The following is a 14,872-nucleotide window of genomic DNA, read 5'->3' as shown; positions in this document are numbered from 1 at the left end:
CCCGCCCCACCCCGGGGGCACCGCCCGCCGCAGCGGCCGCGGTGGCTCAAGGCGGTGGCGGCCGCATGCGCCACTGCGCATGCGCCGCCCCGTTTCCCGCCCCCGGCCTGCGCATGCGCCCTCCCCGACCCCCTCCCGCCAGCCCGCCCGCCCGCGCATGCGCCCTGCGTGTCCGTGAGGAGGCCGCCCCCTCCTTTGTGGGCCCGGTCGCCTGTGGGGCCTCCCCTTGCCCCCCGGGGCTCCCCCCGCGCCCCCGCGTTCTCCCCGTGTTCTCCGTGGACCCCCATTCCCTACGGCCCCTCCAGCTGTGGTGGGGCTCTCCTGTGGGCCCCCCCATCCCTCGTGGGGATCCCCCAGCCCCTGGGGCGGACCTGCTGGAGAGCAGCTCTGCGGAGAGGGACTGGGAGTGCTGGGGGACGACAGGGTGACCATGAGCCAGCAGCGTGCCCTGGCTGCCCAGAAGGCCAATGGGATTCTGGGGTGCATCAAGAGGAGTGTGGGCAGCAGGTCAGGGAGGTTCTCCTGCCCCTCTGCTCTGCCCTGGGGAGGCCCCATCTGCAGTGCTGGGTCCAGTGCTGGGCTCCCCAGTTCAAGAAAGACGAGGAGCTACTGGAGAGAGCCCAGCGCAGGGCTACGAGGATGAGGAGGGGACTGGAGCATCTCTCCTGCGAGGAGAGGCTGAGGGAGCTGGGCTTGTTCAGCCTGGAGAAGAGAAGGCTGCGAGGGGACCTTAGAAATGCCTCTAAATATCTGCAGGGTGGGGGTCAGGAGGACGGGGCCAGGCTCTTTGCAGTGGTGCCCAGCGACAGGACAAGGGGCAACGGGCACAAACTGGAGCAGAGGAAGCTCCAGCTGAAGCCGAGGAAGAACTTCTTCCCTCTGAGGGTGACGGAGCCCTGGCCCAGGCTGCCCAGGGAGGCTGTGGAGTCTCCTTCTCTGGAGATATTCCAGCCCCCCTGGCCGCGGTGCTGTGCCCCCTGCTCTGGGTGACCCTGCTTGGGCAGGGGGTTGGGCTGGGGGATCCCCGGAGGGCCCTCTCAACCCCCACCCTTCTGGGTTTCTGTGCTCTCCGAGGGAGATGGTGATGTTCCTGCATGGATCCGTAGCCTCCACTCCCGCCGGATCCTTCTGTTCTTGGGCAAGCCCCCGCCCAGCCATGCATGTTGGAAAACCACCGGCAGAGAACAGATTGTTCCCGTCGGCTGCTTTGCCGCGTGCCCGTAAACACCCGTGTGTCGTTCACCATCTGGCAGAGGGGCGCGAGCGCCGAGGCGGCGGCGATGGGTGCCAGGCAGGAGCAGTGCCGGCAGCGCCGGCGGTTCCTACGGCTCGGGGGCTGCCGGCGGCTCGGGGCAGCGCCGCTTTGCTGCGGTACAGCTGGCGAGCGGTAGCCACATCTGAGACTGTCGGACGGGGAGACCCCCAGCCGCTCCTCTGCCAGGGTGGGGATGCGGAGGGGAGCCGGACGGATGGGCACGGGCTCTGGGTGTGTTTTAGGGGGCTGCCAGCCTACACCTGCCCGTGAAGGAGCAAAACGCATGAGGACGAGCTCCTTGGAGGGCCCTGGTGCCCGCCAGCAGCTCTGCCCGTCCCGACGAGGCCATGGCTGCCTGTGCCTTCGCGTGCGGACTCTGCACCCACCGCGGCAGCAACATTTCGATGGGCCCCGCGTCACCGCGGGCACGCAGGACCGGTGAGTCAGGCCCCAGCGCTGCCAGGCTCGGCTGCCGCTCACGTTCAGTGACGGTTTTTTGAGGCTGAGGTTGAGGGTTTTTTCACGCTTTGGGGTTTTCTGCCGATGGTTTCTGGCTTCAGAGGTTTGGGGGCTTGTGTTTCCCAGTTTGCTTTCGGTGTGCGTGGGGGTGTTTGCTGTAATGGGGAGACTCATGTTCTAAAAAAGGACCCCTCTGCCAACTGACAGTGTCACGTCTTCGTTCCTAGGAGGATCTGGGTGCGCAAAACCCCCCCGGCATGGCATGAGGCTCACCGCAGAGCTGCAAACACCAGCGGTCAGGCACCGCCCGGCCGCGTCCGCAGCATCCCCCGCCCGCTCCGCCAAGCACGAATGACTCCACGGCACGCGGAGCACACGGCGATCAACTCCTCAATCTGTTCTTCCCCCCCCCCCCCCCCCCTTTTAATTGCTTGTGCTCACTCTGAAGCTTGAACCCAGCCTCGGTGAGGGTGATTCATCTTGGCTGCAGTTACGGCGGAGCGGGAAGGTTACGACGCTGCTCTCCGCTGCCTCGACGTGATATCCCCTGCCCGGGGAACAGTCTGTCGCTGGCGGTGCGGGGCCATACATCCTCCTGAATTGCAGTGCTATAAATGCGACAAATAGCCACTTAATCGATACGAGTTCATTCTCCGTTCTCCTTCTTTATGGAAAATCGGGCAGGCTCCCAACCCGTTTCCATAGGAACGGGCTGGGAGACTGGGAGAACCGCCGGCTGCCGAAGGCCCGGCGTTACGCAGCCGCGGCGTCTGCTCCGCGCCGGCAGAAATTCCAGCGGCCCCCAACATCGCGGCCACGTGAAGCCCGGTCCAACCTGCCGGCTGACAACCAACCTGCGTGCGGGTACCTTCGTTATCCCCACAGAGGATGGAGCGGGCTCCTTTGCTCACCCGGCACCAGCACCCCGGGATGGCGAGGCTCATCCTGCGCCCCTGCTTCCCTGGGGACCCCCAAGCCCCCCCGGGGCTCAGCAGGGGCTTCCCCACGCGATGGCAGCATCTGCTCGATCTCCGGCGCCCGCTGGAGTTGTCTCAGGTGTCCCCTTTGTTTTGCTTCGCTCTTATGAAATGAAATGAGAGGAAATAAATTGTCGCACAGCTCCCCCGCCCGACTTTCTGTTCAAACGCCAGTTCTCAGCTCGGGCTATTGTTCTGCTGAGTTTCATTTTCAGCTGCTTTATTAGACGCTCTAAAATATCCCTTCCTCGCTCTTGAAGGCAGCCTGTTCCTACAAGAGAGATAAAAGCCGATGGCTTGATTGCAGGGGGGACATTGTGTTACTCCCCTAAATCAGCTGACGGCGTTTTTTAAGGGAAGGCAGCCCTGGGAGTGGTGGTGCGTCATCAGCCTGGCCGGTGCCTGCTCCCCTCCGCCCCAGGGGCAAGCTCTGCCGAGGCAAGAGGTTCCATCAGGTTTTGGCCTTCTTGCGGAAGCGCCCATCGAGAGCTCCAGGCTCCTCGTATGTGGAGCGAGGAACTGGGCCGGGTCAGTTCCCGCGTCCTCCCAAGCGTTGCTCGCTCTCGCGTCTGGCCGCAGAGGCACGGCTGGGAACCGGCGTGGAAAGCCTCCATCGCTCCAGCGCCTTCAGTTCCCTGTGGAGGGGGAAAAATACTTTATTTTCTTCCAACTGATTTTTGTCGTAGCTGTAAGCACGGTGCAGGTAATGCACAGGACACCCTGCCCCGTCCTGACCTGGGGCTTTGGTCTGGGCACGGCAGGGAGGTGCTGGTTCCCATAAAGTGATTTATTTTTTTCCCCCACTTTGCCCCCTCCTGCTCCCGAGGGGCTGGTTCCCCACTGGGGAAGCAGCAGAGCTACCCAGGGCCTTGCAGAAGCTTTTGCCTCGCTGCTCAGCGGAGTGAACCCAAGCTTTGGTACGGCCCTGGCAGCTGCCATGCCTGCGCTCCCGAGACGTCAGCAGCCATTACTCATCTCCAGAGCCGCCGGCGCGGAGCAGAGGAAGGGGGGACCCTGCCACATCCCCCAGCACCTCTGTCCACGCCGTGCTCGTCCCCTTTGGGCGTCAGCGTGCTCCCGGGGTGCGACGAGGTGCTCCCACGCCGTCGTGCTCGGCTCTGAGCCGCCGCGGAGCCCGGCAGGGAAGGGCAGGTGGGGCTGGCACAGCTGGGCAGGCGACGGAGCCGGCGCGGTGACTCCCACGGCAGCTGCGGCGGTGGGAAGCAGCGCGGTTTTATTCCGGCTGTTACAAAAGGTACCCTGGAAAACAGGCAGGAGAAGGCAGACTGCGGCGCAGCCAGCCGCCCGGCAGGGATGCCACGTGAGCACAAGCCTTCGCCTTCAGCTCGTGGATGCTAACGGGCTCATCGCTCGCGTCTTCGCAGCTGGCACGGTGTCTGCCTGGCGAGACCTGCCCTGTGGTGGTTTCCTCCAGCCCGGTGCTACCGTGGCCGAGGTCTCGTCCGGCTCGGAGAGGGGCTGTGGGCAGACCGGCCGCTCCCAGCACGCTTCGGGTGCCCATGGTTCTCCTTGGCGTGGCTCCAGCCCCATCAGCCTCTCCCTCACCGAGCTGCCGTCTCGTGGGTGACGGCCAAAGCATCGCTGCAGGGTGTCAGACGGGGACTCCAGGCAGAGCTCGAGCCGCCCGGCACCTCTCAGAGCCTGTTCCTGGAGGAAGACCAGCGAGGAGAAGGGGGTTGCTGTCACCGCTCTGAATTAGTGCGCCTGATGCAGCAGTTCCCAGAGAGTGAATCAGTTAAATTAATGAATCCTCCCTAATGCCAGGATTCCGGGAGCTTCCGAACGCCTGTCAGTTGGCACGGTGTTAACGCTCTCTTCTCTGACCTTTACAACGCCAGCCAAGTCCAGGTTCCCCTTGCTGCCCTTTGCTATCCCCTTTCATATTTAATATTAAATAGGATTTATCTGCAAGAGGGCTTTGCCGTGCACTCAGACAAATCGAAAGGATTTCACAGTCCGTCCCCAGGGCAGAGCCGTGGGTGGGAAAAGCACCGGCCTGGGGGTGACGGGCACCCCGGGCAGAGCCCTCCGCCGCCGCTCGTCACCACGCCAGCGTCCGACGTTCACCCGCACCGCTCGCCGCGGGGCTCCCCGCCGACCCCGCCGTCTTCTTCAAGGTCAGCGCCCGGCAAACCCCGGGGCGGGCAGCCGCTGCTCTCCTCTCCGCTTGGTTTCCGTGCTGCTGAGCACAGCGAGGCTCCAATGAACCATCTCACGGCGGAAAGCCTGGCGCAGCCGGGGCTCTGAAGGGCTTCCTCGTGCGTAGGACTCCTTTGTGCCTCCCACGGGATCCTATTACACCTCCTTCGCCGCTTTTTTCTTTATTCGCTGCGGGTTATTATTTTTTTTTTTCCTGCCACGCAGCACAAACCAGCTGCCGGAGCCAGCGACACGCACTGCTGGAGAGGCAGGAGGGTGGCTGGGGGGAGTGACGGATGGCACAGGAGATGCCGGCTGCAGATCTCAGGGACATGTACAGCACTTTAATTGGCCGGCCGGCACAGATTTCCTCCCAAACAGCATTTTTTAATCTAGAAGAAAGCAAGAAACTGGAACGTGTCTTGCTTCTTTCATGACTTCCCTGGAGGCAGCAGCAGCACATTAAGGAAAGAGAGAAGGAGGAGGAAAAAATAGTCAGAAGCACCAGGTGGCTGAGTATCTTGCAGCCTAATTGATTCCTCTTTAATTAGTACAAAACCTGTTGCTCTCAACCAACGTTCAGTGCCAGGTTTGGAGCCAGCAGCATCCTCCCCGGCCCCGTGCCAGCGCAGCTTGGCGTGGCGGAGGGAGGAGAGGAGCCGCGGGAATGGTGCGGCGCTGACGCTGCCTCTTCCGTACCTGGGAACCGGGGCCACCTCCAGCTCCGCCGACGTTCTCCGAGGCAGCGGGAGCAGGAGGGAGGAGAGCCGGCTGCGTCGGTGCCCGTCGCACAGCGAGCCACGGCGAGGGGCTGGGGTGGGGTAACTGAGACGTCATGGGGATTTCTGTCCCTCTGCCCGGCCCCAGTTGGGGACCGCTCACCAGTTCGCACCCAAATCCCGTTATTTTTCAAACAGAAAAGAGCTCAGCTTCGTTTTCACGGACGTCACTTTTTGCCTCCTGACTTTTGCAAGGACGCCTGAGCCCTCGCACGGGTTGGAAACCAGGCTCTGCGGTGGCAAGGGCTGCGCTGGCTTCGGCGGTGGCTTTGCCGAGCCCGTCGGCGCCCACGCCGCGCCGCGCTTCCAGAGATGCCGCCTGGCGGTTTCCATTCTTTGGTCCAGAGCTTCCCCTGGCGCGGGGTGGCTGTGGGGGGGGGGTCTCGTCACCCAGTGCCTTCTCCCCAGCAGACCCTGGAGTCGGACCCCGCTCCTGGCCCTGCCGAAACGTCGTCGCGGCTGAGGTGGTAACGTGGCCGCAGGCTCGGCGGCAAAGCCCCGGCCACCGGCCGGCTGGCGGCGATGGCTCTTGCTCCAGCACGGCGGCTGCTCCCCAGCAGGAAGCCCAGAAATACCCATTTCGGTAGCAGAGCAGCGTTCACCACCGCGTTTTCCAGCCGATCCCTGCGGAGGAACCCTTCTTACCGTGCGAGCAGCGGGCCGGTGGGCTCTGGGAAGCAGAGACGGCTTCTCCACACCCACACGAAGGGACACGGTCACCTTTAGCCCGAGCCCGGCATCTTCCCATGGAGCTGCATCCTCCACAGGCTCCGGCGCCTAACGAACCCCAGCGGTGCGGCCGCGGAGCGGGAGCCGGAGCGTCCCTCGCCGGGCTCGTCAGGGCTCAGCTGAGGTTTTCACGGTGCTGAGCTGCTTGGCTGATGCTGCCCAGACCTCTCCGAAGGCGCGATCTGGCCTGCAGACCTCACGCCGCCGCACGGATAATTAGCACTAACGAACGACCCCGTCGGTGCAATCCCACGGCTGGGGCAGTGAATAAGCAGCTGAGCAGCCCCGATTTTACCTTGGAGCCCATCCGAGATGGAAATCGCTGCAGGACAGGCCCCAGCTCATCTTATTTCTGAGGCGAGGGTGTTTACGGGAGGTTTTTCTGCCTGGGCTCAGGAGCCGTGGACCAGATCCGGAAGCCACAGCTCCCTCTCGCTCCCCGCCTGCCCCAGCCCCTCGGGAGCAAGAGCTGCTCCGCAGCGAGACAGGCTCACGGCGTTCGAGCTGAGGAAACGCCGGCGTGCAGAAGCCGTAGCGCAGCGCCGGAGCCATTTTCCTGCCTGTGTGCAAGCACAGAGCCTGTTCCGAGGCCGCCGGTCCCCGTTGCCCTCCCTCGTCCCCGGGAGCTGCCTCCCACGTCCCGCTCGCTCGCAGCGGACTCAGACCCGTGCCTCGCAGAGCCGTCGGCTCGTGGTTCTCCTCTCCCTCGCGGAAGGCCAGCAGCTCCCCGCCGTTTATAAAAAGCTCTATCAACAAACTGCTGAGCAAAACAGTCGCTTTTTTTCTTTCCCCCCCCCCTCTTTTCCCCTCCTGTCACCGCAGACCCCGGTGCTGCCGCGGCCACGTCGCGCTGCGGTGGGTGAAGATGCCCAGACCCTCACCCCGACAGCAGCATCCTCCCTCTCCCCGTCCTTGGGCTGGGAAAGCGAAGGGCAAACAGCCGCGGGGAGGCGGAGAGCCGCGTTACGGACATGATTTTCTTTCTCCTTGGAGAAGCCTTAATCCCGAGCCATTAATAAAAACAGATTTCATGTCGCACGCAAAGATTAATCGAGTTTTGCCTTGTCTCCGTGGGCAGTATCAGAAACACAGCTGCCTGCGTTCGTTAGGGCTCTGCTGGGCTAAGCCACTCACGCTGCAAACGAAGCTCAAGGGTTTTACTCACCTATCAGAGTCCCCCAGACTGTTGCAGGCATTTTTAGGATTTACCGGTATTAGCTCAAAAAAAAAAAAGAGCCCAATTTATCAATTCATCACGATTCAACCCCTGCGCATCACCCCCCTCCTCCTCGCCTGGCCCTGCAACCCCCATGGCCGGGTTAGCGGGGGGGGGGGGGTTGAGCCCATGGGCACCCGCCCGGCCGACAGATGAGGACGAGCCGAAGCTGGCGGCGCGGCGTTGCCGGGCTCGGAGCAAGGCTTTTGACTCGCCGCCTGGGTTTCGCGGTGCTCGGTGGGAAAGGCTCCAGCTCCCCCTCCTCCCTACCAACACAGAATCACAGAATAGTAGGGGTTGGAAGGGACCTCTGTGGGTCACCCAGTCCAACCCCCCTGCTGAAGCAGGGTCACCCAGAGCAGGCTGCACAGGACCTTGTCCAGGCGGGTCTTGAATATCTCCAGAGAAGGAGACTCCACAGCCCCTCTGGGCAGCCTGGGCCAGGGCTCCGGCACCCTCAGAGGGAAGAAGTTCTTCCTCATGTTCAGACGGAACGCGTGCCCTCCAAAAGCCGCTTTCGTGCCCTTTGCACCCCAGCCAGCTTTCACCCGTGTTTCTTTTTTAGACAAACCGAGCCGTTCGCGGGGCTGGAGGGAGCAGCCCAGCTCCCACGTTCGGGCAGAGCGGGGCTGAGCGGGAGGGAACTTCTCGAGGACGCTCGGCGCAGAGTCGGAGGGAAGAGCATCAGCCACGCCGTCGAGCTCCTCCGCTCCCTCCTTGAGCCACAGCCTGAGCGCACGGGAGCCCCGACCCCCTTCAAAAAACCCTCTGGGGAGCCGGTGGCTGGAAAACTCCTCGCTGCTCCCGCAAAGCCAGGGGGTCCCCGAGAGGCAGCCATCGGTGCCCATGGTTTTCCAAATCGCCCCACAGCTCCCGGCACGGGGGGTCCGGAGACGCCGCCCCAGCCTCAGCATCCCCCCGCCCAAGGGAGATGCTCCCCCTTCGCCAGGGTCTCCCCAGAGGGCACAGACGGACCCCGAAAGACACAAAACCACTTCCCGGGGACAGACGGGAGAGCTCAGCACCGCTGGGGACCCCCCCACGGCGCGAGGCTTCCCCACGGCGAGGTGCAGCCGCGGCAGCAACGCCTCCGACGCGGCCCCGCAGCCGGACCCCGGCGGCACGAGGCAGAGAGCGCCCGGGAGCAGCAGAACAGAGGGCTCCGAAGCCTTTCCGGATGTCCGTAGATATCATATATTTGTGTGTGTAACTACACATGGCTCGCTGCGTACTTACACACCCGCACGGGTAAATATTTATAGATACTGACCTCTTCAGATTAAAGTCCAAGGCACTTTTTACAGTGAACAGGTTAAAGCCATAGTTTAAAACGTGCCTGTTTCTGGGTACAGCTCGGGTTTATGGCAATGCTGTGGGGACGGGGCAGTCCCCGCTTCCCCCCCCCCCCCCAGCTGAGAGACCCGGCTGCCATCGCACCGGAGGAGGGATGGAAGCCCGGGGCCGGATCCTGACCACGGAGACGCGCAAGCGTGGGAAGGTTGGGGCGTGCTGAGACCTCAGCGCTGGGCGAAGAAGACTTTGGGCGGAAGAAGGAGCAGAGCTGCGCGCGCATCGGGCAGTGCCCGGAGCACCGGAGTCCCCGGCCGAGAGCAGCCGCTGGGCAGGCGATGCCGGAGCCCCACGGGGCTCCAAGACGGCTCATCCCACGGGGAAGTAACTAATCCCGTGGAGCAGCTTCTCCTCTCCCCTGCAAAAGCCTCTCTCCGCCACCCCGAGCCCTCTGGGTGCCCTTGGGGCGGGAGCTCAGAGCTGGGAGAGGAGAAGCTGGGACCAGTATGGAGCCTGGCAGCAGCATCTTCCCCTTCTCCAACTGGAATCGCCTTCCCCCGCCGCAAACCTACCTGGCGGCCATCGCCCAGGGCTCTGAGCCGGCTGGGAGGTGCTGGGTGGGAGAAGCCCAAGAGAGAGCGGTGCCGGGGGGCCGAGCACCCCAGAAATCCCCAGGCACCCCCAGAGCTGGGCTGGCAGCAGGGGGGGCTCAGCCCTGCCCGCCTGGGGAACCAGCCCCTCACCTCCGGCAGAGCCGCAAACCCCCCGCGCTGGTCCCAGCGAGGGGCAGCTCCCCCCGACCACCGCCCCCCAACCGGGGGCAAACGCGTGGGGCAGGAGCAGCCCCGGCTGGGCCATCCCAGGCAGCCGATCCCTGCGGAGGAATTCCAGGTCTGGGGGCCAGCAGGGAGCCCCCGGGGCTCCCAGCAGCTCGTGGCTGCTGGGACCTGGCCCTGCTGGGTTTAACTGGGCTGGGAGGGTCAGGCCGGCACAGCTGCAATTAATAACGGTGGTAACGATGACAGCACGGCAAGTCTGGTGGGGAAGAGCCAGCGAGGGGCTTTTGGGCTTTCTCTGGACAAAAGCAGCAGGAATTGGTCCCGCAGGCGCCGCTCGTTCCCGGACACGGTCCCGCTCCGTGCGGGAAGACTGGGAAGGAGCATCGGGGCCGCAAAAGAACATTTTAAGACTTATTTGCCCGCAAATCTTGATCCAACGGGGATCAGGTGCAGCAGCTGAGGGGCTGGAGGTGAGGAAGGGATGCTCTCTGAGGCTGGAGGAGTAAAAATGCCGCAAGGCTGAGCCGGAGCAGCCCCTGCAACCTCACCGCGCTTCTCTTTCAGGCTCAGGGCTCCGTCCTCCTACGCCGTCGCAGCCGGAGTTTGAAGGGAGTAAAAGCCAGAGCTCGGCAGGGCAGGGCGTGAAGCCCGGACCGGGGCACGGCGGCCGCGTTCCCTCGGAGCGGTTCAGCCCGGCAGAGCGGGATCGCTCCCGGGAACGCAGCCCTCGCCCGCGGCAGCGCGGGTCAGCGGGCGCGGGGCTGCCCCTTGCCCCCGGCCCAGAAATTAGGTGTTGCCCTGAGAAGAAAAAGCGAGCGCGCTGTCTGTGCCCGCATCCTTCTGCGCAAAGCCCGCGCGGCTCCGGAGCCAAACGCGGAGCCGCGGCTCGCGGCGGCCGGCGCGGCGCAGCCCGGCGTTGCCGGGGAGGAGGACGTTCGCACCCTCACCCTTTCCTAGGCACAAGTGATTCCCCGGGGGGGGGGTCTTCGAAGCCCGCCTGGATCCTGTGCCGAGCCAAAAGGTGCCGAAAGGCCGGTGGAGGAGGGAAGCAGCCCCAGAGCCTCCGTGCTGGGGGGAAAATGGGAATTTTGGCTCTTGCACAGCTCGTGCCCGGGGAGCTGAGACCCTCCTGCAGCCGAGGGGACGCACTGGGGGGGAAATGGCTTTCCAGAAACTGCCGAGACCCTGGGAGCAAAGCGAGGCGGGGGGGCAGACCTTTCCCTGGGGAGAAGCAAAGCTCCGGTACTGTCGGGCTACGTGGATCTGGACCTGGTAAAGTCCAGCTTCCAGGTAATGGGAATGAATACCTGGGGGGGTTAAAGGCTGCAGGGGGGGGGAGCCATTCCGGCTGGGGTCCCGCACCCCTCCTCTGCCGGCCCTGGCCTCCGTCCTCTCCGGGAGCAGCGGCTGTACCCAGAAACAGGCAATTTGTGGCAGCAGGCTGGCGTCGCTGCCTGCCGCCCCCCGGGTTGGGTACAAAACCATAATTGAAAGTTACAATAACCTTGATAATATAGCAATATATTTCATAGTTAAAATAAACTATTATGCTTTCCCCTATTGTTAAAAAAGAAGCGAGCAGTACAGAGGCGAGATGCGAACCCAGGTCGAAGCTCCCCAAGTCCGGACAGCAACGCCTGCGAGTGTGCGGCGAGGACGCGGTGTTTTCCCGGCGTTTCCGGGACGTTTCCTCGCAGGCAGCGCAGGGAGGAGGTTCGTGGAGGCAAAAAAAACCCGAGGCTGTGCCAAAAATGACACCGGCTGTGGCTGGGGGAGGGGGGAAAGGGGTCCCGGAGGGGCTTCGGGGTTCAGCCCCGTCGGTGCGCGGGGTCGGATGCTTCCCGGCGGCGGGAGGTCGGCGTCTCTTTGGGATCAGAACTCTGCGTCGCCGTTTGGTTCTTGTGCTTTTTCCTCCACCTCGCTCGCTGGTCCCAGCTCTTCTCCCCGCTCGTCCCGATGCTCCCAAATGACCATCTCGGGTGTGCAGACGGCACCGGCTGGGGACCGTTTACCGGAGCCGTTTACCGGAGCCCCGGTAAGGGAAGCTTCGGCTCGAGCCCCCCACGCTCGCCGGCGCGTGAGCCGGGGGCTGCACCGAGGCAGCTCAGCTGCCGGTGACCGAGAGCTGCTCGCAGGGAGCCCACCAGGACAGCACCCCGGGCCCAGAGCCCCCCAGCACTGGGGGATGCCGCAGGCTGGCGCATGCTGGGGGGGGGGTCTCTCCATGCCTGCCCTCACCGTGGGCTCAGGGCGGCTCCCTGGGCTGGGCAGGGGTCTGCCCCGGTGCTGGCCTTGGTGGGGACTGGTGAGCCCCGTGCCCAGGGTGACCCCTCGGCGCTGCCGGCACCGGCGTTGAAGCTCTGGGAGGGCTGCAGGGGGAATATGGGGGTGCAGGGAGCGGGGTGGGGGCTGTGGGATGGGGGGGACTCAGGATGTGGGATGGGGGTGCAGGGTGTGGGATGGGGGGACTCAGGATGTGGGATGGAGGAGCACAGGGGTGCATGTGATGCAGGGTGTGGGATGGGGGTGCAGCGTGTGGGGTGCAGGGTGGGGGATGGGGGGGCACAGGGGTGAGTGGGATGGGGTGCAGGGGTGCATGGGATGCAGGGTGGGGGCTGCAGGGTGTGAGATGGGGGGGCTCAGAGTGTGGGATGGGGGTGCAGGATGTGGGATGGGGGTGCGCAGGGGTGCGTGGGATGCAGCGTGGGGGCTGCGGGGTGTGAGATGGGGGGCTCAGGGTGTGGGATGGGGGTGCAGGGTGTAAGATGGGGGCTCAGGGTGTGGGATGGGGGGCTCAGGGTGTGGGATGGAGGAGCACAGGGGTGTATGTGATGCAGGGTGTGGGATGGGGTGCAGCGTGTGGGATGGGGGGCACAGGGGTGCGTGGAATGCAGGGTATGCGATGGGGGCTGTCAGGTGTGGAATGGGGGGTGCAGGGTGTGGGATGGGGGGCACAAGAGTGCGTGGGCTGTAGGGTGTGGGATGGGGGGTGCAGGGTGTGGGATGGGCAGTGTAGGGGTGCAGGGGTGCATGGGATGCAGGGTGGGGGGGCTGCAGTGTATGGGATGGGGGGGCACAGGGGTGTGTGGGATGCAGCGGGTGGGATGGGGGTGCAGGGTGTGGGATGGGGGTGCAGTGGATGAAGGGTGGGGGCTGCAACATGTGAGATGGGGGGCTCAGGGTGTGGGATGGGGGTGCAGAGTGTGGGACGGGGTGCAGGGTGTGAGATGGGGGGCTCGGTGTGGGATGGGGGTGTGAGGGTGCATGGGATGCAGGGTGGGGGCTTCAGGGTGTGAGATGGGGGGGCTGAGGGTGTGGGATGGGCAGTGTAGGGGTGCAGGGGTGCATGGGATGCAGGGTGGGGGGCTGCAGTGTATGGGATGGGGGGGCACAGGGGTGAGTGGGATGCAGGGTATGGGATGGGGGTCTCAGGGTGTGGGATGGGGGTGCAGAGTGTGGGATGGGGGTGCAGAGTGTGGGATTGGGGGTGCAGGGGTGCGTGGGATGCAGGGTGGGGGGGTGCAGGGTGTGGGATGGAGGGGCACAGGGGTGAGTGGGATGCAGCGGGTGGGATGGGGGTGCAGGCTGTGGGATACAGGGGGTGCAGGGGATGCGGGGTGGGGGCTGCGGGGTGTGAGATGGGGGGCTCAGGGTGCGGGATGGGGGGTGCAGGGGTGCGCAGGACGCAGGGTGCAAGGCGCAGAGCGTAGGGTGCAGCCCCAGGGCAGCAGGCAGAGGGGTTGTTTGGGGCGCAGGCTGGGGGGGGACACACGAGGCTGGGGGGCCACGAGGTGCAGAGATGACACCGCCCCGGCCCAGCTCCTGCCGAAACCCCGCTGCAGCCGCGGCTCTGCCCCCAGACAAGGCTCTCTCGCCCCGGGTCCCCTCCAGCGCCTCGGGGCCCAGCACGCCGGCAGCGCCCGGTCCTCCCCAACTCCGTTGGCTTTCCCAGACTTGATCACCAGTCCGTAAGGAGCTTCCCGCCGGCGACGTCGATTCCCGAGCGTCGATCCTTCCTCCGGCTCGCCGATGCCCCAGGACGCATCTCGGCGCCGCACTCCGCGCACGCGGCCGTTTGTTCTCGAACGCCGGGAGACGCACGGAAACGTTTTCCTGCCCGCGGAGCCGCGGCGTTCCGGGCTCCTCCTCAGAATTTCCAAGGTTTTCTCCATCGCCACGCTGGAAACCTCCTGATGGAGCGGGGCAGAAGCGTCTCCGGCTGGGGAGGTAGGGCTGAGGGCGACCCGTAGGCAGGCGGGGAGCAGCAGCGGGGCGAGGGACGGACCTTGGGGGGCTGCTGAGGGTCTCCCAGCCCCTGCCATCGCGCTAACGAGAAGAGCTGGGAAGAGCAGCTCCTTCCCAGCAGCCGGACGAGGACCAGGAACGCGACGGGAACGACCACGGCTCGCCGCCCTGCCGCCAGCGGGCTCCACGCAGCCCCCTCCGCAGCACCGGAGCTCGCTTGGCAGAGCTCCCGCTGTGCAGCCTTCCTCCTCCTCCTCCTCCTGCCGCTGGCTGGGGGGGAAGCCCTCCTCGCTAACTACCGCTTGTTTTCTATGGAACTTTAATGGCAGGGCACGGGGAGTAAAACCACCTACCCCCGGCAGCCCGCGGAGCCGCGCGCGGCGTTTCCGCGTGCTGCGTCCCTGCCTCGGCGCGCACGCGGCCCGGCGCTGTTTGTGGACGGGGGAGAGTTACAGAGGGGGGGATCACAGGCTGAGGATACCTGGAGTAACACAGTGACTCTGATTACAATTACTGACACTGCTGGGCGAGGTGTAATTAATAGTGCGGAGTAATTACACGGTTACTTCATCTGTTTAAAAATATATAAATAGCCTCTGCTGAGTTTTCCTGGAGAGCAGCAAACACCGGCCCCGAAGCCGGAGCCCGGCGGCAGCCGGCAGGGCTCCGCGCGAAGACCCGGCCGAGCGCGAACGCGACCCCGCGGCAGAACCGGGGAGACAAAAGGGGAAAATGGTGAAAGCAGAACAGAAAATGGCTGTTTCCAGAAGTGACGCCCGAGGGGACCTCAGGCAGCCGGACACCGGCAAAAAAAGAACCAAACCGAAAAGCAAACCATGAGGGGCTGCGTTTCGGTAGGCAGAGCCAGCGGCCGAGCGCCGCGCCCGCGCCGGATGGTGCTGCCGGTCCCCGCCAAACCCAGCAGAAGTGGCACGGAGGTGACGGGCTTTGTTTTAAACAGATGAAGCGCCTGCCCCCCGCTA

The sequence above is a fragment of the Opisthocomus hoazin genome, chromosome 30, assembly GCF_030867145.1.
Source record: "Opisthocomus hoazin isolate bOpiHoa1 chromosome 30, bOpiHoa1.hap1, whole genome shotgun sequence".
NCBI classification, from domain to species: Eukaryota; Metazoa; Chordata; class Aves; order Opisthocomiformes; family Opisthocomidae; genus Opisthocomus; species Opisthocomus hoazin.
The sequence above is the reverse complement of the archived record's forward strand: the minus strand, read 5'-3'. Positions refer to the sequence as shown.